This window comes from Kogia breviceps, chromosome 5 (assembly GCF_026419965.1).
Source record: "Kogia breviceps isolate mKogBre1 chromosome 5, mKogBre1 haplotype 1, whole genome shotgun sequence".
Lineage (NCBI taxonomy): Eukaryota > Metazoa > Chordata > Mammalia > Artiodactyla > Physeteridae > Kogia > Kogia breviceps.
The window spans coordinates 29,954,743-29,980,479 of NC_081314.1; the positions used below are offsets into that span (position 1 = coordinate 29,954,743).

The 25,737-nt window shown below is 37.7% G+C and overlaps 1 protein-coding gene across 8 annotated transcripts in view; it reads right to left on the bottom strand.

Moving 5' to 3' along the window:
* ANKRD28 (ankyrin repeat domain 28) overlaps positions 1–25,737 on the bottom strand; it is a 177,374-nt gene that overhangs the window by 86,073 nt on the left and 65,564 nt on the right. The window lies entirely within an intron of this gene.

Below are 25,737 nucleotides of genomic sequence, written 5' to 3' on the forward strand. Positions count from 1 at the left end.
ATGTTAAAAGCAACACCATCTTTTAGGACAAACAATGTTTACTTCAATGTTTCTTCAATGTTTAGTTCTTTAATTGTATCCTATGTTATTTTTCAAGTACAGAAAAACACCAATTAAAAATGGCTTTAAAATAAAGAAGATCTACTCTCATAAAGCGTAGGGACAAAGCTGGTTGATCCAGAAACTCAAAGACATCATCCAGATGTCTCTCAGAAATTCTACCTTTCCACTGTGCCTCCAACTTACAACTATACGTTATAACCAGTGTAAAGGCTCATCTCAAGCTAGTTCACCCCAAACAACATCCGGAAACAGGAGAGAAGCCATCTTTTCCTGTGTACCTATTTTAATTAATTAGTTAATTAATGAAATTTTAAAAGAGCAGCTTTAGGTTCACAGCAAAACCAAGGGTATAGAGACTTCCCATATACCTTCTACCCCACACATGCACAGCCCCCAGCATTACCAACACTCCCCAACAGAGTGATACATTTGCTACACTAATGAACCTACATCAACGCATCATAATCACTCAAAGTCCAGAACCTTAGGGTTCACTCTTGGTGGTGTAAATTCTATGGGTTTGGACAAATGTTTAATGACATGTATCCATCATTATGGTATCAGAGTATTTTCACTGCCCTAAAAATCCTATGTGCTCTGCCTATTCATTCCCACCCCCACCAACTCCTCATATTTATTTATTTGCATATTCATTCACTCATGCGTTCATTTAGCTGTGGCATGTGGGATCTTAGTTCCCTGACCAGGGATCAAACCCTCACCCCCTGTAGTGGAAGCGTGGAGTCTTAACCACTGGACCACCAGGGAAATCCCAACCCTTCATATTTATACTGTCTCCAAAGTTTTAACTTTTCCAGAATGGCATATAGTTGGAATCATACAGTATGTAGCCTTTTTAGATTGGCTTCTTCCACTACGTAGTATGCATTTAAGGTTTCTCCATGTCTTTTTTTTTTAAGATCAGAATTTATTTACTTATTCATTCATTCATTCATTTGGCTGTGCCAGGTCTTAGTTGTGGCATGCAAGATCTTCACTGCACCATGTGGGATCTTCAGTTGCATCATGTGGAATCTTTAGTTGCAGCACGTGGGATCTTCTTTTTAGTTGCAGCATAAGGGATCTTTAGTTGCAGCACGCAGAATCTAGTTCCCTGACCAGGGATCGAACCCGGGCCCCCTGCACTGGGTGCACAGAGTCTTAACCACTGGACCACCAGGGAGGTCCCTCTCCATGTCTTTTCATGGCTTGATAGCTCATTTTTTTTTAGTGCTGTATAATATTCGATTATCTGGATGCACCACAATTTATTTATCCATTCACCTACTGAAGGACTTCTTGGTTGCTTCCAAGTTTTAGAACTTATGAGTGAGGCAGCTATAAACATCCACGTGCAGGTATTTGTGTGGACATAAGTTTCCAGCTCATTTGGGTAAATATGATGACTGGATCATATGCTAAGAGTATGCTAAGTTTTTTATGAAACTGCCAAACTGTTTTCTGAAGTGGCTGTACCATGCTGCATTCCAACCAGCAATGAATAAGAGTTCCCATTGCTCCACATCCTCGCCAGGAGGTTCTTTGGTCAATTCTTTTAGATTTTCTACCTAGATGATGATGACATCTATGAACACAGTTTTATATCTTCCTTCTCAATCTGTATACCATTTATTTCCTTTCCCTGTATTTTTGCATTAGCTAGAACTTCCAGAATGATGCTGAAAAGGAGTTGTAAAAAAGAACACTCTTGTCTTATACCAGTCTTAGTGGGAAAGCTTTGGGTTTCTCACCACTAAAATATAATGTTAGCTGTAGCTTTTTTGTAGATATTCTTTATCAAGTGAAGGTAGTTCCCCCTTTATTCCTAGTTTATGGAGAGAATTTATCACGAAGGGTGTTGGATTTTGCCAAATGCTTTTCCTGCATCTATAGATATGATCTTGTGGTTTCTTTTTTAGCTTGCTGATATGATAGATTACATGAACTGATTGTCAAAGGCTGAAGCAACCTTGCATATCTGGCATAAATCCCAGCCAGCCGTAGTATATAGAATTCTTCCTACACATTGTTGGATTCAATATGCTAATACTTTGTTAGAAATTTTTGCATCTGTGTTCATGAGAGACATTGGTCTATAGTTTTCTTTTCTTGTAATGTCTTTGTCTGGTTTTCCTATTAGGGTAATGCTGGCCTCAAAGAATGAGTTAGGAAGTATTCCCTCTGATTCTATCCTTTGAAACAGATTGTAGAGAATTGGTATAATTTCTTCCTTAAGTGCTTCGTAGAATTCACCAGTGAATCCATCCGGGCCTGGTGCTATTTCAGAAGGTTATTAATTATGATTCAATTTTTTAATAGATATATGCTTATTTGGATTGTCTATTTCTTTTGTGGGTCTTGGTCCAAAAACATTTTTTAAGGAACTGATCTAGTTCATGTAGTTTGTCAAATCTGTGGGCATAGAGTTATTCACACTATTCCTTTATTATACTTTTAATACCTATAGGACCCATAGTGATATCCCCTCTTTCATTTCTCGTATTAGTAATTTGTGCCTCCTCTCCTTTTTTCTTAGTTCGTAGAGGCTTATCAATTTTATCAATCTTCTCAAAGAACCAGCTTTTGGTTTCAATGAAAACAGAAAATCAACAGAGAAAAATCAATTTAATTGATTTCTGCTCTCTTTTCTTCTGCTTATGTTGTATTTAACTTGCTCTTCTTTTTCTATATAGTTTCCTAAGGTGAAACTTAGATTATTAATCTTCTTTTCTAATGTATACATTCAATGATATAAATTTCCAGCTAAAGCAATGCTTTCATTGTATCCTACAAATTTGATAAGTTGGGCTTTCATTTTCACTTAGTACAAAATTTTTTTTTTTTTCTTTTGCATTACGCGGGCCTCTCACTGTTGTGGCCTCTCCCACTGCGGAGCACAGGCTCCGGACGCACAGGCTCAGTGGCCATGGCTCACACGCCCAGCTGCTCCGCAGCACGTGGGATGGCTCTCGATGCGAACTAGAAAAATCTAAGGAGGCTTCCTAGGAGGTGTGATTTTAAAGAAGAGTAGAATTCAGGCAGAGCAAATCAAGGGCTTTCCTGGTGGAAAAAAAGCCTAAGAAAAGGCCTAGAAACAAGAATGAGTTTACGTGGGCAAGTTTGGTGAGAGGCAAAGACCCTGCATTTTGTTTTTTTTTTTAAAATATCCGTGTATGTCAATCTCCTGATAAAGGAAGACTTGAACAATTTACTAGGCACCCATGAACCCTTTGATGGGCAGGGTCTTTACATGTGAAGTGAAGACAAATTTTTTTTTGTGGTACGCGGGCCTCTCACTGTTGTGGCCTCTCCCGTTGCGGAGCACAGGCTCCAGAAGCACAGGCTCAGTGGCCATGGCTCACAGGCCCAGCCGCTTTGCGGCATGTGGGATCTTCCCGGACCGGGGCATGAACCCGTGTTCCCTGCATCGGCAGGCGGACTCTCAACCACTGCGCCACCAGGGAAGCCCAGTACAAAATATTTTAAATTTCACTTGAGATTTCCTCTGTGGCCCATAATTATTTAGAGGTTTGTTGTTTTAATCTGCACGTACTTGCGGGTTTTCCAGTTAACTCTGTTACTGATTTCTAGTTTAATTCCATTTTGGTCTAAGAGCAGACATTGCATAATTTCTCCTCTTTTAAATTTGTTGAAGAAAGTGTGTTTTCTGACCCAGAATGTATTCTATCGTGGTAAATATTTCATGTGGACTTGAGAAGAATGTATATTCTGGAGTTGTTGGATGAAGTAGTCTACAGATGTCAACTATATCCAGCTGTTTGATGGAGCTATTGATTATGTCCTTACGGATTTTTCACCTACTTGATCTGTCCATTTTTTTTTTTGGTGGTACACCGTCCTCTCACTGCCGTGGCCTCTCCCGCTGTGGAGCACAGGCTCTGGACGCACAGGCCCAGCGGCCATGGCTCACAGGCCCAGCCGCTCCACAGCACATGGGATCCTCCCGGACTGGGGCACAAACCCGTGTCCCCTGCATCCGCAGGCGGACTCTCAACCACTGCGCCACCAGGGAAGCCCCGATCTGTCCATTTTTGATACAGGAGTGTTGGAGTCTCCAACTATAACAGTGGTTTCATCTATTTATCCCTTCAGTTCTATCAGTTTTTCCTTCACATAGTTTGATACTCTGTTGTTAGGTATATACACGGATCATTATGTCTTCCTGAAGAACTGATCCTTCTATTATTATATAATGCCCTTGTTTACCCCCTGATAACTTTCCTTGCTCTGAGGTGTGCTCTGTCTGAAATTAATATTGCTACTCCTGCTTCCTTCTTCTTTTTTTAATCGAAGTATAGTTGATTTACAATGTTGTGTTGATTTCTGCTGTACAGCAAAGTGATTCAGTTACTTACACAGAGACACACACACACACACACATTCCTTTTTATTTCTTTTCCATTATGGTTTATCTCAGGGTACTGAATATAGTTCCCTGTGCTACAAAGTGGCACCTTTCTGTTTATCCATTCTACACATAATAGTTTGCATTTGTTAATCCCAAACTCCCACTCCATCCTTCCTCCACCCTCCCTTCCGCCTTGGCAACCACAAGTCTGCTCTCCATGTCTGTGAGTCTGTTTCTGTTTCACAGATATGTTCATTTATGTCACATTTTAGATTGCACATATAAGTGATACCATACAGTATTCGTCTCTTTCTCACTTACATCACTTAGTATGATAATCTCCAGTTCTAGCCATGCTGCTACAAATGGCATTATTTCATTCTTTTTTATGGCCGAGTAACATTCCATTGTATATATGTACCACATCTTCTTTATCCATTCTTCTGCCCATGGACATTTAGGTTGTGTCTGTGTCTTGGCTACTGTGAATAGTGCTGCTATGAACAAAGGGGTGCATGTATCTTTTTTATTTATAATTTTGCCTGGATATATGCCCAGAAGTAGGATTGCTGGATTATATGGTAATTCTAATTTTAGTTTTTTGAGGAACCTCCATACTGTTTTCCATAGGGGCTGCACCAACTTACATTCCTACCAATAGTATATACTCCTGCTTTCTTTTGATCAGTGTTAGCATGATATTTTTTTCTTCATCCATTTACTTTTATCTATATGTGTCTTTCTGTTTAAAGCAGGTTTCCTGTAAACAACATATAGTTGTCTTGTTTTTGGATCTCTGACAATTTCTTTTAACTGGTTCATTTAGAGCACTTACTACTGATATATTGGGCTGGCCAAAAAGTGCCTTCGGTTTTTTTTAAAAAAATTATTTATTTATTTTTTGCTGCACTGGGTCTTTGTTGCTACACGCGGGCTTTCTCTAGTTGCGGTGAGCGGAGGCCACTCATTGTGGTGGCTTCTCTTGTTGCGAAGCACAGGCTCTAGGCGCATGGGCCTCAGCAGTTGTGGCATGTGGGCTCAGTAGTTGTGGCTCGCGGCTTCTAGAGCAAAGGCTCAGTAGTTGTGGCACAAGGGCTTAGTTGCTCCACGGCATGTGGGAATCTTCCTGGACCAGGGACCGAACCCGTCCCCTGCATTGTCATGTGGACTCTCAACCACTGCGCCACCAAGAGAGCCCTGTGCCTTCGGTTTTTAAGTAAAAATAAAAGACACTTTTTCATTTTCACCAAGAACTTTATTGAACAATGATTCACCCTTCTCTTCCACTACCTTCTGCCATTTTTCAGGCAACTTCGTAAATCCATCTTCCCAAAACTTTTAATCTTTTTGACCAAAGAACTGTTCCAGGTGCCTTTTTTACAGTCTTCCAGGGAATTGAAATTTTTTCACCAAGAGAATTTGGTAAAGACCAAAATAAATGGAAATCAGAAGGTGCAACGTCTGGTGAATATGGCGGATGCATCAGAACTTCCCAGCCAAGCTGTAACAGTTTTTGCCTGGTCATCAAAGAAACGTGCGGTCTTGCGGTATCCTGATGGAAGATTATGCATTTTCCGTTGACTAATTCTGTATGCTTTTCGTCAAGTGCTGCTTTCAGTTGGCCTAACTGGGAGCAGTACTTGTTGGAATTAACCGTTTGGTTTTCCAGAAGGAGCTCATAATAGAGGACTCCCTTCCAATCCCACCCTATACACATCACCTTCTTTGAATGAAGACCGGCCTTTGGTGCGGTTGGTGGTGGTTCATTTCACTTCCCCCACGACCTCTTCTGTTCCACATTATCGTACAGTATCCACTTTTCATCACCCATCACAATGTTTTAAAAAGAAAACGTTTTCGTTAAATTTAAGTAGAGAATCACATGTAGAAATACGGTCAAGAAGGTTTTTTGTTCTTAACTTACGTGGAACCCAAACATCAAAGCAATTCACATAACCAAGCTGGTGCAAATGATGATTTCAACACTTGGTTTGGATATTCTGAGTCTATTGGCTATCTCCCACGTAGTATAATGTTGATTGTTCTCAATTATTGTTTTGATTTGATCACTATCAACTTCAACTGGTCTACCAAACCGTGGAGCATCGTCCAGCGAGAAATCTCCAGCATGACACTTTGCAAACCACTTTTGACACGTTCAGTCAGTCACAGCGCCTTCTCCGTACACTGTACAAATCTTTTTGTGTGTTTCGTTGTGCTTTCACCTTTCTTGAAATAATAAAGCACAATATCCTGAAAATGTTTTCTTCCATCTTCAATATTAAAATGGCTACACAAAAATTCACCAATTTTGATGTCTTTTTTTAAATGCACACTGATATGACAGCTGTCACATACAATCTAACAAAATTGTTTTGAATGAAATTATAGACAACTAAGTGCTACTAGAGCCATCTTATGGAAAAAACCAAACAAACCTTTTGGCCAACCCAATACTTGGATTAATATCTACTATATTCATTACACTTTTCTATTTGTTTCCCTCTTTTTAAAAGAAATTTATTTATTTTATTTATTTGTTATTTTTGGCTGCATTGGGTGTTTGTTGCTGTGCGTGGGCTTTTTCTAGTTGCGCAGAGCGGGGGCTACTCTTCATTGTGGTGCAAGGGCTTCTCATTGTGGTGGCTTCTCTTGTTGCAGAGCACGGGCACCAGGCGCGTGGGCTTCAGTAGTTGCAGCACACGGGCTCAGTAGTTGTGGCTCACAGGCTCTAGAGCGCAGGCTCAGTAGTTGTGGCGCACGGGCTTAGTTGCTCCGTGGCATGTGGGATCTTCCCAGACCAGGGATCAAACCTGTGTCCCCTGCATTGGCAGGTGAGTTCTTAACCACTGCGCCACCAAGGAAGTCCTGTTTCCCTCATTCTTTATTCCTATTTTTATCTTACACTCTTTTCCTGCCTTTTGTGGCTTTACTTGAGCATGGATTTAATATGAATCCATTTTCTCTCCATTCGTATTTAGCCTATCAGTTCTACTTAAAAAATTTCTTGGGCTTCCCTGGTGGCACAGTGGTTGGGGGTCCGCCTGCCGATGCAGGGGGCGCGTGTTCGTGCCCCGGCCTGGGAGGGTCCCGCGTGCCGCGGAGTGGCTGGGCCCATGGGCCATGGCCGCTGGGCCTGCGCGTCTGGAGCCTGTGCTCCGCAGCGGGAGAGGCCGCAGCGGTGGGAGGCCTGCATACCGCAAAAAAAAAAAATAAATAAAAAAATTTCTTTAATGGTCGCCCTAGAGTTTACAGTATATGTTATAGCCAATCCATCTACTTTCAAATACCACTTAATGGGTACTGTCAGTTCTTATAAAAACAAAATAACCCTAATTCCTCCATCCTGTCCCTTATCATCACTGTCATTCATTTCACTTATAATTAAGCATAATATACAACATATATACATATATATAAGCACACATAATTGAATACATTTAGTATTGTTTTGAGCAAACTTATATGTAAGACCAATGAAGAATAAGAAAGATGTTTTTATTTTACTTCGACTTATTCCTTCTTTATGTAGGAATGTTCTTCCTTTCTTTATGTAGATCCGAGTTCCTGACTTATTCTCCTCTGTATAAAGAACTTCTTTAAACATTTCTTGCAAGGCAGGTCTACTGGTAACAAAGTTTTCTGTTTGATAAAGTCTTTATTCTCCTTTATCTTCTAAGGATAAAAAGTAAAGGTGCAGAATTCTAGGTTGGTGTTTTTTTTCTTTCTCCCAACACTTTAAATATTCCACTCCATTCTCTTCTTGCATGGTGTCTGAGAAGTTGGATGTAATTCTTAACTTTGCTCCTCTATAAGGTGTTTTCCCCCACTCTGGCTTCTTTCAGGACTTATTTACCTGTGATCTTCTGCAGTTTGCAAAATGATATGCCTAGGTACAGTTTGTTTATTTGTTTGTTTCTCACATTTACCGTGCTTGGCGTTCTCTGAGCCTCCTAGATCTGTGGTTTGGTATCTTGACATTAAGTTGGGGAAATAATCAGTCATTATCGTTTCAAATATTTCTTCTGTTCCTTTCTCTGTCTTTCCTTTTGACATTCCCATTATAAGTATGTTACACCTTCTGTAGTTGCCCCACGGTCCTTCGATGCTCTCTTCTGTTTTTCCAGTCTTCACTCTCTTTGCTTTTAAGGTTTTGAGGATTCTACTGAGACATCCTCTAGCTCAGAGATTCTTTCCTCATCTGTGTTCAGTCTACTGAGAAGCCCATCAAAGGCATTCTTCATTTTTCTGTTACAGTGTTTTTGATTTCTAGCATTTCTTTTTGGTTGTTTCTTAGAATTTCCATGTCTCTTCAAATTGTGGTTTTTGCCTTTTTGTAAGTCTTATAATTTTTTCTTCATGACCAAACATGATGTACTGGATAACCAGGCTTTTTGTAATGTGTTGGTGAGGTGTAAGGGGAAGGCCAGTGTTCTACAGTCCTATGAGTAAGTCTGTCTTTTAGTGAGCCTGTGCCTCTGGTCTGTGAACCTCACTAGTGTTTCTCAGTGGTCGCCTTCCAGTGAATGAGGTGGGGGATAAGATGCCTGAACAAAATCAGAGCTCTGCCCATTAGAAGGTGGAAAATGAACGAACATTAAATCAGTACCAAAGTTTCTGTCACTTTGTGATTTTATATAGCCTTTGATATTATTTTTCTTCCCAGATACTTGAGTGTTCTAGGCAACATGGTATGAGGGAAATATCAGAACAAGCAAGACACCTATTAGAGTGAAATTCAAATCAATTTTGTTACTACCCACTGAAAAGAAAAATGTAACAAAAGAAAAAGGAATCATTAACTGGAGTCTAAGCTAAAATGTGATGAAGCATTCCTCTTACCCCCCAAAACCTCTGTGAAATAACCTAGGCTTAAGTGATATATTATAATTCACAAAGCAAATGCAATAGTTTACAGAGTTGTCAAAGTAACATACTGGGAACAGAAATAGCCTCAGAGATCACCTAATTCAATCGCTTCGTTTTACAAGTGAGAAAAGTAGGGCTCAAAGAGGCTGAACCAGGGAAGGACACACAGGCTAGAGTCTAGTCTGTCTGACTTAGAGGCCAAGGTTCCTCTTACTATTACACTTTGGACCTCTTCACCTCCTTAACAGTCTAATAAGTTAACAACAACAATGTGGTAGCTGTCATTCTTTACGTTCATGTGTTTATCTGTAAATATCTGCACGTGTTGGAGTTTAGAAAATAATCTATTTTTAAAAATCATAGCAGTAACAAAGGACTCATCACTGTCCTATAACTGTAGAAGTACAGTCCCACTTTAGAAAAATTTTCCACAGCATGACAACCTTAATGTTCTTTTTTACAGCCCTCTATTTGTGACAATTACAATTACTAAATGAAACTTATAGTACAAAGTCTAGGAAGAAGAGAGATTTTCATTTCTTAGAAAAGAATCACATAAAACAGGAGACTCAATCATAAGATAAATAATTTAAACAAAAAATATCACACTGCCTACTAGACAATGCATGTAACTGAAAGTTACATTTAAACCAATTATTAACAGTGTCACTTTATGGCTAGTAAACAAGGAAGATATACTTAACAAATAACTAGTCATACTTGATGAAGCTTATTTTGGGGACTAACTATTAGTACCTTGGAGTCACAGAGGAGAACAGTCTCCATTTATAAACAAATACTTTAAACAAGGCTACTCAAACATGCCCTCACTCAACTATAAACATTAATCTTCAGCACAAGATAACATTTTATATAGTAACAGCAGCTTGAGAAAAAGAAATCTAATCCCAAATATATGCGTACATACTACTACTGCCATGATATTTAACTGTTAAATTAAACACATAGTCTCAATTAATAAAGATAATCTGAATATTCAGCACTAGCAAATTACAGATATTATAACCTTAAACATTAATTTAGAGTAGGGCTAAAAAAATCAAGAATCAGAATACACAGCTACAATCAAAGGGGGGAAAACTTCATCCTGAGCTTGAAACATACCAGTTAAATCACTAGATACACTAGAAAGATTTGATCTTATCTCAAAAGTTCTATGCTTGAACTCCAACACAGTGGATAAATATAAACATGGCTATTTGTGGTGGGTAGGAATCAACGTGGTTCTGTAAATATACCACACACAGAAACCTCTTTTGGGGGTGGGAACCAAAATGATCCATTTTAAATTATAATTATGATATAAAATTTTAAACTATGAAAATGTTTTAAAGTCAAGTCTATGTGGCAGTATGTTACTTTTAAGTGATTTTATATGTTATTCTTTAAGTGATTTATATAATTTATATTTTCATTTACCAGCTGAATCAAAAGGAGGACTTTCCCCCTTAGTTACATACCAAGACTTGTCAATACCTTTAAAGAAATTATCCTTGTAACCAGGAAGATTTTCAGTATAAATATCTGTATTTAATACAATACCAATCTGAGACAATATCAAAGGCTAACATTTGTGTCACTGAGTCCCAGAAGGAGAGGAGAAAGAAACTGACACAGGAAAAAAAAAATCTGAAGAAATATGGTTGGAAATTTCCCGATTTTTGGTAAAAGACATAAATTTATACATTGAATAAGTTTAGTGAACTACAAATATGATAAACGCAAAGAAAACCATACTGAGACACACCATAATCAAACTGTTAAAACCCAAAGAGAAATACAAAAATTGTTTTTCTCACGCTGCTTTAGGACAAGTTACATATAAAAGAAATATACTGTGGATTTCTCATCAGAAACCAGGGAGGTCAGAAAACTGAAGAAAAATGAAAACATAAAAACCTGTTAAACAAGAATTCTGTATGACATGAAAGCATCCTTTAGAAATGAAGGCAGTATAAAAACATTTTTCAGATAAAAGAGAGCTAAAGGAAATTAATTCCCAGCTGACTTGGTCTACAAGAAATGCTAAAGGAAGTTTTTTCAGGCTGAAAGGAAATGCTACCAGAGGGAAACAGATCTTTAAATATGAAGGATGCACAATTTACTGAAAGCAAAAAATTTTAATGTTATCTGGGAAGGAATTCAGTGTATTACATATATTACATGGCAACTCTAACACAAAGAGGGGAAAGTAAGGGCTTTTGTTTTTTTTTTAAACTTCAAGTGGTAAAACTTTAACTCTATGTAGACTGTGAAAGATATGTATTTATATTATAATCCCTAGAGCAACTACTAAGAAAATAATAAAGATATGGTCAAAATGTCATTAAGTTTGCAAAAACAGTATATCCAAATAATCCAAAAGAAGTAAGGAAAGAGGGGATAGAGGAGCCAAAGTTAAAAGGGACAAAAATAACAGAACAACAGACTTAAATCCAGCCATACTAATAAACACATTAAATGTAATGATCTGAACACAATAATTAAAAAACACAGATTGTCATTTTGGATATAAAAACAATATTTAATTATACACTACCTACAAGAAACCATTTAAAATACAATAATATATTTATGCTGAAAGTTTATAAGTTGTTAAAAGTTATATCATGCAAACAGTAATGAAAAGACAGCTGAAGTATCTCTATTAGTAATATCAGATGAAAAATCAGAACAAGGAAAGTTACCAGGGATGAAGAGGCACATTACATAATGTTAAAGGGTCAATTCATCAAAAATAAATAAATAAATAACAACGAAACCCCAACAAAACCCCCAAAATAAATAAAAAGCAGACAAAACCTCATTAGTGTGACAATACTAATGTATATGTACCTAATAACAGCTTCAAAGTACATGGAAGCAAAACTGATAAAAAGGGAGAGACAGATAATCCACAATTACAAGAAACTTCAGCACGCCTCTCCCAGTACCAAAGAAAACAAGTAAACAGAAAAATCAGCAAAGATATGGATGACCTGAAAAACACTAGTAATCATCTGTACCTAACTTGTATTTACAGAACACTCTACCTAAGAACAAAAGAATGGACATTATTTTTAACTACACTTGAAACATTCATCAGGGTAGACCATGTTCTGGGCCAAAAACCATACCTTAATACATTATAATAAACTGAAATTACAAAAAGGATGTACTCTGGCCATAACAGAATTAAACCAGAAACCAATAAGAGACAGACACTTGGAAAATCCCCAAGTATTTGAAAATCAAAGCATATACTTTAATAGTAAAGTAGAATAAAAGTAGAAAACGAATTCTAAATAACCCATGTAAAGAGGAAATCTCAAGCAACATTAGAAAATATTTTGAACTGAATGAAAATGAAAATATATCAAAATCTGTGATATGAAGTTAAAGCAGTATTCAGAGGGCAATTTAAATAGTAAATGTTCCTGGACTTCCCTGATGGCACAGTGGTTAAGAATCTGCCTGCCAATGCGGGGGACACGGGTTCGATTCCTGGTCTGGGAAGATCCCACATGCTGCAAGGCAGCTAAGTCCATGCACCACAACTACTGAAGCCCACATGTCACAACTACTAAGCCCACATGCTGCAACTACTGAAGCCCACACTCCTAGAGCCTGTACTCTGCAACAAGAGAAGCCGCCGCAATGAGAAGCCCACCACACCACAATGAAGAGTAGCCCCCACTCGCCGCAACTAGAGAAAGCCCGCGCACAGCAACGAAGACCTAACGCAGCCAAAAATAAATAAATAAATGCATACATACACACATACATACATACATACTTTTTTTAAAGAGGAAATCCTTAAAAAAAATTGGCAGAAAACACAGGCTCTGAAACAATATTTCAGCTTAAGAAAAGTAGCTTCCTTTGTTGGGCTGTCAAGATTCATTCTCCTGAACTAATGTTCAAAATGAAAATGAAAGTCTCCTGAATATTGGAAAAGAAAACTACTCACCCTTACACCCGTGCCCTTCCCCCAACTACCATTTGGATCTACAAGGGAATTAAGAATAAAAATAGAAATTTTATTACCAGAAATTTGTGCAACGCAATCTGAAAACACTCAAACAAAATAATCTAGTTTCTATGTAAACAAAACACCAAAACCCTCACCGTACATATCTATCTTCCAAACTAATGATAAAAACGTGACATATAGCATTTTGTAACTAACTGTTTTCTCATACGAAGACAAATATATTCTAAAATGAATAAATTATTATTTTTTGCACTTGTACAAGAAAACATGCTTCAAATCACTTGGGTAAGTAATATTCAAATCACTGATTATCTAGAAAAACTACCGAGGGAAAAAAATGATACATTATTAGTTTAAAATATTTATGTAATTTACATGTTTTCCTCAACAAGTAATTATGCTAAGATACAAAAAGTATCTCAAGGTTTTATCATTGTAATTTTATGAAAAATGTATATTTAGTAATTAATCACTCACTTTCACAGTAGATAATCTAAAACTAGTCCATACATAATTTGGGATGGGATGGGACAAGAGGTTTCCTTTCCCAAATCTGACTCTGGCTATTACAGGTACTTTGGTTTACATAAAATTACCAATGTATTAGCTATTTAGACTTGTTTATATGTGCCACTGTTTTGGCAGCATGATCTGAATGAAAACTGAACCCCATGTTATCAAAAAACTATACACTTGGCTTTATGAGGCAGTTCTTAACACTGAATGACATCTCTGAATTCCCTCTTCACCTGCAACGTTTCTATGATTTCCTGTGTTGCTTTTGTGCCATGCTCAGCAATCCTGCAAACTTTACTTCTTTTTACTGAGTATGATTTAGACTTGTAATACAACAGTAAAGCCGCTTTCGAGGTTGTCAGGGAAATGCAAATGCTAAAAACTTTATTAAATGCCTTCCCTAAGAACCAACGTCTGTTCCTGAGCATTGAGGGATGATGGGATTTAGTCCCCTCAGCAGAGAATAGGGTGGAACAGGTCTACCTCCAGCTGTTCCTTTAAAGTCAGTGCTCTGACAGACCATCAGCAGAATGGCGCCAATGATAACTTTATTTTTCACGAGAACCTTTGCTTGCCTGCATTTCAAGTGCACGTTTTTTTGTTTTTTGTTTTGCTTTTTTAAAGAATTCGCCCTTCCTATGTCAAAGTGATCTGAATTGTCTAAACAAGTACTGATGGGAATGCAAGGCAAGAAGACTGGAAAGAAGCCTGTTTAGCTTAATTGCACTTGGGCAACTGACAGTAGACTGCCCCCACCCACCAAACCCAAAACCCACACATCCCTGACACAAACAAGAAAACACCTACAAACAATACAGCCAAACCCTTTAGATTATAAACCTGCTAAAGTCAGAGACTATGCCTTATTTTTATTCACTCATTTCTAACACTTTTTAAATGGCTACTACTTACAGTCGGCCTTCTGTATCCATGGATCAAAACTACTTGGAAAACAAAATTCCAGAAAGTTCCAAAAATCAAAACTTGAATTTGTCTCAGGCCAGCAACTATTTATATAGCATTTACATTGTATTTACAGCTATTTACATACTATTTACATTGTATTAGATATTATAAGTCATCTAAAGATGATTTAAAGTATACAGGAAGATGGGAGGATGTGCGTACGTTATACAAATGGCAAATACTACACCGTTTATACAAGGGCCTCGTTGAGCATCCACAGATTTTGGTTGTCTGGCGGAGATGGGGGAGGGTGTTCTGGAATCAATCCTCCATGGATGCTGAGGGATGACTATACTGGGTATAAATACAGAATTCAAACAAGGTCTGTATCTCCTGAGAGTTACTGAACATGACACAAATAAATTGAGTGTTATAAAGGAGAAGTTCAGAGTGCTACAGCCATCTATTAGGCTGACATAATACTACCTGGGGGACCAGGAAAGGTGTTCCAGAAAAAGAGATACTTAAGACTTGTATGTTTTCTATTGCTGCATAACAAATTACCGTAAGTACAGCAGCTTAAAGCAACACATTTATTAGTTCACTGGTCTGTAGGGCAGAAGTCCAAATACGGTATTGGCTGGGTTCTCTGCTCAGGGTAGCTCATAAAATGGAAACCAAGGTGTCAACGGGCTGTGTTCTCAAAAGGAGGCCTAAGAGAAAAGTTCATGTCTATGCTCACTCAGGCAAAATTTGGTTCCTTGAAGGTGTGAGGCTGAAGTTCCAGTGTTCCTGACTGTCAGCCAGAAGGATCCCTCTGCTCCCACAGTCCTGGGCTTGTGGCCCCCTCCATCTTCAAAGTCAGCAGCAGAGAATCTGCCTCATATCACATTCCTTGCTCCCTTTGTTTCTGACTCTAGACCCAGATTTAAAGAGTTCATGTCATTAGGTCCGGTCCATCCAGCTAATCTCACTTTCCTAAAGCCAACTGTGCTGGATGTCATAAACTCATCACAGAAGTGCCATCCTATCATATTCACAGTACAGGAGATTATACAGGCGATGTACACCAGGGAGTGAGAACTTTGTAGGCCATCATAGAGTCCTGCCTGCCATAAGCTGCAATCTGCAGAAATTGAAGATGAGGTAAAGGGAGTTGGAGACAATGTGGGCACAACTGATATCCTGAGTTGGGAAAGAGCATGAACAACAAGGGGAAAAAAGTATATATGACGGGTCTCCCCAATACCCAGCATGGTAAATGGCACATATTCGTCAAGGGAATGAACCAACATACCAAATTATATCGAATTAGGCTATCAAGTATTTACTAAGGGCTTATATACTTACAGCTACAAAAGAAAAGCTAAGAACTTTGCTGTAATAGTAACCCACTGGGCAGAAATGAGGGGTGACAAGCCAGGGGAGACAACATGGGCAGAAAACTGAACTGGACGTTAAGAAAACCAGGCTCTTAAGCTATTTCTGCTAAATGGAAGTAACCAGATAAACTCCAGGGGTCTTATTTTTGCCTCATCTATAACAGATGATGTAAATACTAGATCTCCAAAATCCCTTTCCAGTGCTATCTGTCTTACACAGTGGAAGGCATGATTCTTGCCCTGGGGCAAATTCTATTTAGGAAGTTTTGAATCTAGTATTAATTCATGTTGTATCTAAATACTGAATTTACTCTCTTCTACAAATTTAGCAGTAATCAGATACTCCTAGGCTAAGGCTTACTTGCTTTTCATTAAAAAAAAAAAAAAAAAAAAAAAAAAAACGCCAAAATTACATATCAATTACCAGGTCTTATAAGAGTAAGAGGGAGCAGAGGTGATGCCATCTATGATTGGGCAATTTTGTTTTTGGGTTTTTTTGGCCACACCTTGCAGCATGTTGGATCTTAGTTCCCTGACCAAGGATCGAACCCATGCCCCCTGCAGTGGAAGCACAGATTCTTAACCACTAGACTGCCAGGGAAGTCCCTGATTGGGCAATTTTATTTATCAAATGAAACACCAGTGGTTTTTTTTGTTTTTTTTTTTTGTTTTTTTTTTGCGGTACGCAGGCATCTCTCTGTTGTGGCCTCTCCCATTGCGGAGCACAGGCTCCGGACTCGCAGGCTCAGTGGTCACGGCTCACGGGCCCAGCCGCTCCACGGCACGTGGGATCTTCCCAGACCGGGACACGAACCCGTGTCCCCTGCATCGGCAGGTGGACTCTCAACCACTGCGCCACCATGGAAGCCCAACACCAGTGTTTTGAAAACTAATGTACATAATTTCTTTTTAAAAAACACTGCTGGACTACAATAAAAAATTGCCATTTCACAAAATATGTAAGATATAAGTGTGAAAACATTCAGTGGAATGTCAATCAGCTGTTTCAATCAATAAAATGCTTCTCAATGGCTTTTCCAGAGCTATGTATATTTTTAATAGGCATATTTCCCTGAGTTGAAGAGACGGAGCTGACAGTTAGGGGAGAAAACCAGGATTAGAATTCTCAGGACAGAGTAACAGAGAGGAGAGGATGGTACAAGGAGAGAATCCCAGAGACCTGCAGAATATCCCTTTGTGTACTCCACTGAGTACTGAGCAGCACGTGACGTGTGTAAGAATACCACTGGAGACTCATGAAAAGAAGCATCCAAAATAATTAAAGCAGTGTTTCTCAACCTTTTTTTTCCTTATCACCCTGACCCAAGAGCCTTTTTAGATTTTTTTCTCCCTAATTGCCCCCATGAAATTTTAATACCACTGTATATCTAATTTATACACTTCGGCCCTTTAGAGGGCCACAAATCATTGTACTACATAATATTTTTCACACATACACACATGCATCCCAACAAAAACCACAATTTTTGCCAAGCTGGAGGTGACATCATCATCAATGAGAATGCACGCGTTAGACGGAACAGTGCCTGGTTTGCACACAGGAAAACAGTGTCTTGTTCCTACCCAGCCAAACCAGAAAAACTCATCACTCCCAGAACCTTGGATAAAGTACTCAGGAAAAATTCTCAGGAGTGGGGAATAATTAGCCTATTTTGAAATTAAATAACATTTATAGTAAGAACAAAATTTATAAAATATGGCTAAATCTGCAAAAGATGTAAATGTGGAATTACAAAATTTGCTGAGGGAAATTTAAAATGACCTAAATAAATGGAGAAATATAACTTGTTCATAGGTAAGGAGAACCAATATTGCTAAAATGTTGTTTTTTGCCAATTTCATCTATAGATCAACACAATTCCAATTTCCTTTTCCCCAGAAGACTGACAAACTGATTCTAAAAAATTCACATCGAAATGCAAAGGACATAGAATAGTCAAAACAATTTTGAAAAAGAAAAAAGTTGGTGGTTTCAAGACTTATTATAAAACTATAGTATCATAATGGTGTGGTATTGGCATTAAGCTACACAAATACATCAATGGAACATAAGAGTCCATAAATAGATCCATACATATATCGACAATTGACTTTTGATAAAAATGCAAAGCCAATTTCAGTGAAGAAAGTATAGTCTTTTCAACAAAAAAATTGTTTTTTAACAGGGCCTTGTACCTGTGGGATTCTCAGTTCCTCAACGAGGGACTGAACCCAGGACATGGCAGTGAAAGCCCAGAATCCTAACCACTAGGCCACCAGGGAACTCCCCTCTGCAACAAATATTTTAACAACTGGATATATCCATATGTAAAAAAGTGAACTTTGACATACATCTTGTACCACATGCAATTATTAACTTGAAATAGGCTGTAGATCTAAATGTAAAATTTAAAACTATAAACTTCTAGAAGATATGCGGAAATCTATGTGACATCGAGAGACTTTTTAGACACATCACCAAAACAAAAATCCATAAAAGGATAAATTGGACATCATCAAATTTTTAAACTTCTGCTCTCCAAAAACACTCATAAGAGAGTGAAAATAAAGCCACAGATTGAGGACTTGTGTCCAGAACATATGAAACTCAAAAGTAAGAAAACTATCCAATAAGGAAAAAAAACGAGCAAAAACATTTGAAAAGACATTTCACCAAGGATACAAAGATTGCCAAGAAGCAATGAAAAGATGCTCAACATCATCAGCTATCTCAGAAATGCAAATTAAAGCCACAGTGAGATACTCATCTATTAGAATGTTTAAGATTAGAAAAGACTAATCATACCAAATATTGGCAAGATGTGGAAAAAACTGTAGTTCTCATATCCCGTTGGTGGGAATGTATAATGGTATAACCAGTTCAGAAACAGCTGGCAGTTTCTTAAAGTTAAACATATACCTACCATATGGTTTGACCATTCCACCACCATATATTTACCCAAGAGAAAGGAAAGCATATGTTCATACAAAGACTTGTAGACATGCCTTCACAGTAGCTTTATATGTAATAGATGAAAAAGAAAAACAACTCAAACTCTATCAACAGGTGAGTGGATAAACAAATTGTGTATACTGATACAACTGAATACTATTCAGCAACAGAAAAGTAATGAACTGTTAACACATGCCTCAACATGGATGAATCTCAAAATAATTATGCTGAGTGAAAAGAGTTAGATAAAAGGAGGACATATTGTATAAAGCTCTGGAAAATTCAAATTAATCTATAGTGACACAAAGATCAGAGGTCGGGGCAAATGGAATCCTTTGGGAATGATGGGAATGTTAACTATCTTGATTGTGGTGATGGTTTCACAGGCATATACCCACCCATGTCAAAACTTATGAATTTATTATACACTTTAAATATATGCAATTTATTGCATGTCAATTATACTTCAATAAAACTTAAATAAAAATAGGCTGAGGTGCTAGATGAGACTTACCAGATCAATTAGTAATTTCAAATTTCAGCTCAGGCTGAAATTTAGGACACGATCTATGACAATTTTACTATACTATATAACTATCATTATTTACCCACCACCGATTTATACAAACATGTCCACTAAAATTGCTTCAAATAAAGAACTCAGAGGACATTTAGTCTATTGGGGAAGTTGATAATATATTTAAATAATTCATAATAAATCCCAACATTCTAAGTTTTACTAGCATGCTCTCACCTTGAGTCGGCCTACACTGTTTAGCCCTCTAAATAAACCTTTTACTTAAAAAAAAATAAATTAAAGTTTTGCTTGCCCTCCAGAATGTCTGCTTACTTGGTGAATTTATCTCAGGTATTACCAATTAGCAATAAAGACTAAAAATAAGCCAAATGCCCTCCAAGAGGGGGACTGGTTAAATAAATTGTTATAAACACCTAAGTGTAGAACTATGTGATTATAAAGAATAAGGAAGCTCTCTCTAGACTGGTATGGACTAATTCCCCAAATATACGGGATGAAAAAAAGGAAAATGAAGAAACCTATATGCTAAATAAAAAACAATGAATGGAATACAAAGATAAATCACCACCAGTTTCTAGCTGCAAAAACAGCTGGTTTCATTAGACAAAACCTCCTTTGTTTCAGGACCAGCATAACAGCCATTTAGTCACAATGACATGGAACATACGCTCGTTTATGGATCTTGGAAGAAACAAGAACATTGGTGAAGAAAATTTTAAAATCTGAGGCTGAAATCTAGAAGCACTGGCAAGAACAGAGGAGAGGTGCAGTTTCTAGGGATGGAGAAACTACAGGGCAACCCTCTCCAGGGTGGAAGCCAACCTGGTTCTTCTCTCTTCACTACCTCCCCGTTTCACTCCATGCTCCGTGGAAGCCAGCTGGGAACTGCGTGGGTACACTTGAGATGGGGCTGGAGGTTTGCAGGCCACAATACTAATTACTCTAACTACAGAAGACCATGTACACATATACAGTTTGGGGACAGAGAGTTCACATAACCTCAAGTAACTGAGTGAGGAGGTTTTTAAGAACCTCTCCAGAAATGTCAACAGCTTGGTGTACTGACAGCCAGCAGAAGCGACTTGTGGTCACAAGAAAGATTTATTCAAGATTAGAGCACTTCTTGCTAATTTCCAGAAAAGACTAGAGAACACTGTGAAGAATGAGGGTGGGTGAAATTCAGGCAACCTGTGTAAACTTATGGTTTGCTACTTTGTGTAAACTGCCAACTATCTTATTACAATAACGAAAACAAATGATCTGCTTGTGTGATGTACATACACACATATACGTACACGTACATGTATGTATTTGCCAAACACTTTATCTGACAAAGTAAAAGCAACATCATTTCAATGATCCCAGAAAGTATTTTTGAAAGCTTAGAAGATGTTAATAATTTTGAAGACTACTTTGGCAAAATCAATCCCAAAATATTCTGAATAAAAAAGTACATCTTGGGCTTCCCTGGTGGCGCAGTGGTTGAGAGTCCGCCTGCCGATGCAGGGGACGCGGGTTCGTGCCCCGGTCCGGGAGGATCCCACGTGCTGCGGAGCGGCTGGGCCCGTGAGCCATGGCCGCTGCGCCTGCGCGTGCTCCGCAATGGGGAGAGGCCACAACAGTGAGAAGCCCACGTACCAAAAAAAAAAAAAAAAAAAAAAAAAAAAAGTACATCTAGGGCTTCCCTTGTAGCACAATGGTTGAGAGTCCACCTGCCGATGCAGGGGATACGGGTTCGTGCCTCGGTCCGGGAGGATCCCACATGCCGCGGAGCGGCTGAGCCCGTGAGCCATGGCCGCTGAGCGATGGGAGAGGCCACGGCAGTGAGAGGCCGGCGTACCACGAAAAAAAAAAAAAAAAAATCTAAATTCAGAAACCAATATGTAAAATATACAAGGTAGCATTTTCAAAATTATCAAGTTTATATGATACAGGCAAGATCTACTGACTAGCTCTTAATCAATTCTTTTGAGTTTAAAAAGGGTCACAGTCACAGAAGTCATAATCTAAGACTTCCTGTTTTAAACACTAAAAACGGTGTTGGCTAGATTATAATTACCCCGGTCTGACACTACTTCGAATGACATTTTTAACCAGCCAAAAAACACGGCACTAAGGGAGGCTTGTTTATTCACTCATTTGCAATGCTAAAATTTAATAGCACTTGACTATGAAAATCAGGATCACATTTGTATTACAGTTTAAAAGGTAGGAGTCCACACAGAATGTGGACATAACTTTTAGGGGGAAAAATCCATTTTTTAACAATTATTGCTTTATGGCACTATTTGGCAAAAGAAAAAATATTTCTCTCCAATTTACTTTTTTATTTCCCCAGCTTCTGTCAAATCTACATAGGTTCAAATGTCTGTTCTGCTATATACTTGCTAAGTTTTAGTTCTGTCACATATTGGTGGGATGGAAATGTTAACCTACCAACTTTACAAGATTGCTGTGTGAGTTAAAGCAGGTACCATAAAAATGTTTAGGCACATCACTGTCTCTGAAATAAAGTCTATAATAAACACCAATTTCTATCACTGTGGATTAAGAAAAACAATTTCTGCTTGTAGAAAATTTTCTTATAAAGTCATACCTTTCCTCTGAAATGTGTTATTAATATTTCAAATTAAATTATTTGGGCTCCACAACATGGCATAGCATTAAGTTCTGGTAAATCCTAGGGAAAGGCATTTATTATTATTATTATTATTATTATTATTATTATTATTATTTTGGCCACATAAACCTGAAAATACAAATGAAACCTTCTGGGCAAAAGCAGGAGGTCATTCAAGGTCACTTGGAATTTTAGAGCATCCCAAATTTGGGATGTGAAAAAAACATGAAGGCCATTAATGTAATCCCATACATTTTACAAAAGAAAAGTGAGTCCTAATAAGTGAAATGGATTTGTTCATGTAGCACAGGGTAAGAAGATAGAAGCACTTAGGTCTTACAACTTATGTTCCAACTGTTCTTTACATTATGTATACCAATCTGCCTTTAAATTTTTTTTGACTGTTTCACCTGTTTGTTTTACAGTGCTTCTTCCATATCCAAGTGACTTATTTTTCTAAAAGTTTGCTATTTCAACTATTTTTAGGCAATAAAAAATCTTCTTCTACTAGGTTACCTATCCAAACAACTATTTCCCTTTTATTCCTTCATGAAAATGTTGATTTTCTCCAGGTACAGAGTGCAATATAATCACTGATGATAAGCCTCTCGCCCTAGGGGATGAACCAGGTGATGAACAATGTCTGATCTAAGCAAAAAGTTAATCCCCTTCTACCTCTGCTGGTGGACTGGTTTACAGCGGGCTTGTAACCGAGGAAACTCAGCAGGAGTTTTGTGGGGATTCTGGAAAAGATTTTTTGCTTGATTAAAAAAGAAAAAAAGGAAATGTACAGGGAGAATTTCCTTTCCACTTTCTCTGGCTGTTTGTCTTGAGTGTGGGACACAGCAATCATTTATTTACCAGGAGGAGAAAGCCAAGAGTCTCACAGAGAAGCTCACTCAAAAACATGACATTACTGTCTTAACCAACCCCCCACCAATCACCTTGTTCTGGATTAAATTACTATATAAGCAATAAACCTATATTTACTCAGACAGTCAACTACTTGTGGCCCAAAGCCTCCAAATATAAAACTCCAGTATTTTCTAGTGAAATCATCTCAGCTAGCTTCTACAATAAAAGACTTCCTTCTCAGACCAAATAATATGAATGTGTAATATTTTATATTAGTTTTTAAAAAATCAATTAGGTGTGTTACTAAGAAAAATGCTATTCAGTGGTCCACAGTATTCAGAACTTCAGGATATGACTCAAGACACTAACCTAAAATAATTAACAATGTTTACTTAACAGTATAGAACCAAATCTGAGCTCTTTTACCCACTCTAAAATTTTATAAAAAACTGTAAAAAAATGTAAATTTCAAAAAGCCAGCTGTTATTCTCCAATACTCATTTAAATAAATCTATTTTAGAAAAACACCACTGTCGCACTGACATAAAGCTTAAAAATATTTTATTACCTATCAAGAGAGAGGGTTTTTTTTTTTTTTTTTGCAGTACGCGGGCCTCTCACTGCTGTGGCCTCTCCCGTTGTGGAGCACAGGCTCCGGACGCGCAGGCTCAGCGGCCATGGCTCACGGGCCCAGCCGCTCCGCGGCATGTCGGCTCCTCCTGGACCGGGGCACGAACCCATGTCCCCTGCATCGGCAGGCGGACTCTCAACCACTGCGCCACCAGGGAAGCCCGAGAGAGGGGTTTTATATTACAAAACAATGTAAGTTTTATTACACACACCTGTACATACACAAACGTATATACCTGCCTCTTAAAACTATACGATTCCTTATCATAGAGGACAAAAATAGAAAAAAAAACAAAAACAAACTACCATCCTAAATTAGAACAATGGCCAAAGACTTAACACATCTGATAATTATGACTACTCTCAACTGTGAAGAGTCACAGTTGAGAAAAGCAACCGTAAAAAAAATTTGTCAAAAACCCATGAATCACTGAAGACAAAGTCACTCTCAAGAAGGGTCTACTGATTTGAAGCACTAACCAGACTTTTAGTTCTAAGCTTGGTTCTAAGTTTCACAGCAAGAGAACAAGCTAGGAGATGTTAAGAAACGATGTTTTAAAAGTAAGCAAGGAAAGGAATCTATAAGGAGAAAAGCAGAAGCTAAAAGTCATACAAGTTAGGGGGTCACACACTAGTTACAGATTAACACAGTACCTCCCAAGGACATTACAGCAGAATAAACTGATGTTCAAAAATGACTTTTTGAGCATAAAATTTTAAAAACTTAAGATAATTTGATATTATGGCAGAAAAGCAGTTGGCTATAATGAGACTTTGTAATGATGCAGAAATTAACCATGGTAAGTAGGATTATAGTCCAAACTTTCTCACCAAGATGAGATTTGTTAGTTCTATTGAAAACAAACAAACAAAAAATACTAGAGTTAAACAGAACAGAAAGCCTTTTTCTCCTTTTCCTTAGTCTATACCCCTATAGTTATCTTCTGTCTTAGGGAACGTAGACTCTCTAGAACACCCCAATTACGTAAAGTGACCAGCGCTCTGTTTAAAATAAATCCTGAACTAGGTGCATGTTTCCAATAAATGTAAACTTAAATGCAATTCACTTAGGAATGTTTAAGGAAAAAAATGTAATGATGAACCATTTTAGTTAACGATTCAAATCTATTCAGTTAATTCAACCTCTAAAAATAAGATAAATACCTCTTAGATCTACTTAACATCAAGTGGTCACAATAGTACTGTCCAAAAGAATGAGGGAAAAGATGAGAGTTGGAGATGAGCTTCCAGAGCACAGCTTTCTTAGAACCGGCCAATCAATTCCAGGTCATCTGTTGCTGTTGCTATAGGGACCTTAGGAATCATGACCTCTCCCCACTCTCCATCATTCAGAAAACTGAATTATGTATGAAAAAGATATTGAAAACATTCACTTCCAGTAAAAATATATACATTAATAAATTTGATCTTATTGTAGTTAATTATATATTTTCAGCCTCAATTTAGTAAATTAAAAAAAGTTTAGTCACTGGAGAAACATATATGGAAGGAAATTATCCATATGCCCACTCTTTCTAAAATTGTCCTGAATGTTAAATCCACTGTATCTTTAAAAGTCTGAGGAATTTTCAAACAATATGTCTTTATTTACTGCGAGACCCCAAACAGATGAGTCTTTGTGTATAATGTTATTCACAGAAAGCAAATTTGATCTCACAATGAAGTTAGATATATTATAAATTTTATAGACATGTCTCTTCTTTCAAGTTCACAAAAAAAGAACCCTCATCTGAAATGCACACAAGTATTTAACAGTGAAGTGTCATGATGTCTATAACTTACTTTCAAATGGGATTCAGCAAAAGGAAGAAAAAAGTATATGTGTAGTATAAATATAATCTGTGTAATCTTTCTCTCTGCAGGAGAGAAAGCAAATGTGGTAAATGTTATCAATGCTGGATATAAGTGGAGGTTATATGGGTATTCCAAGTCTTTTTTCAACTATTCTCTGAAAATTTTCAAAGTATGAAGTTGGGGGAACAAAAACCCCTCATTGGCTCCTAGTTCTCCTGTGTTTTAGT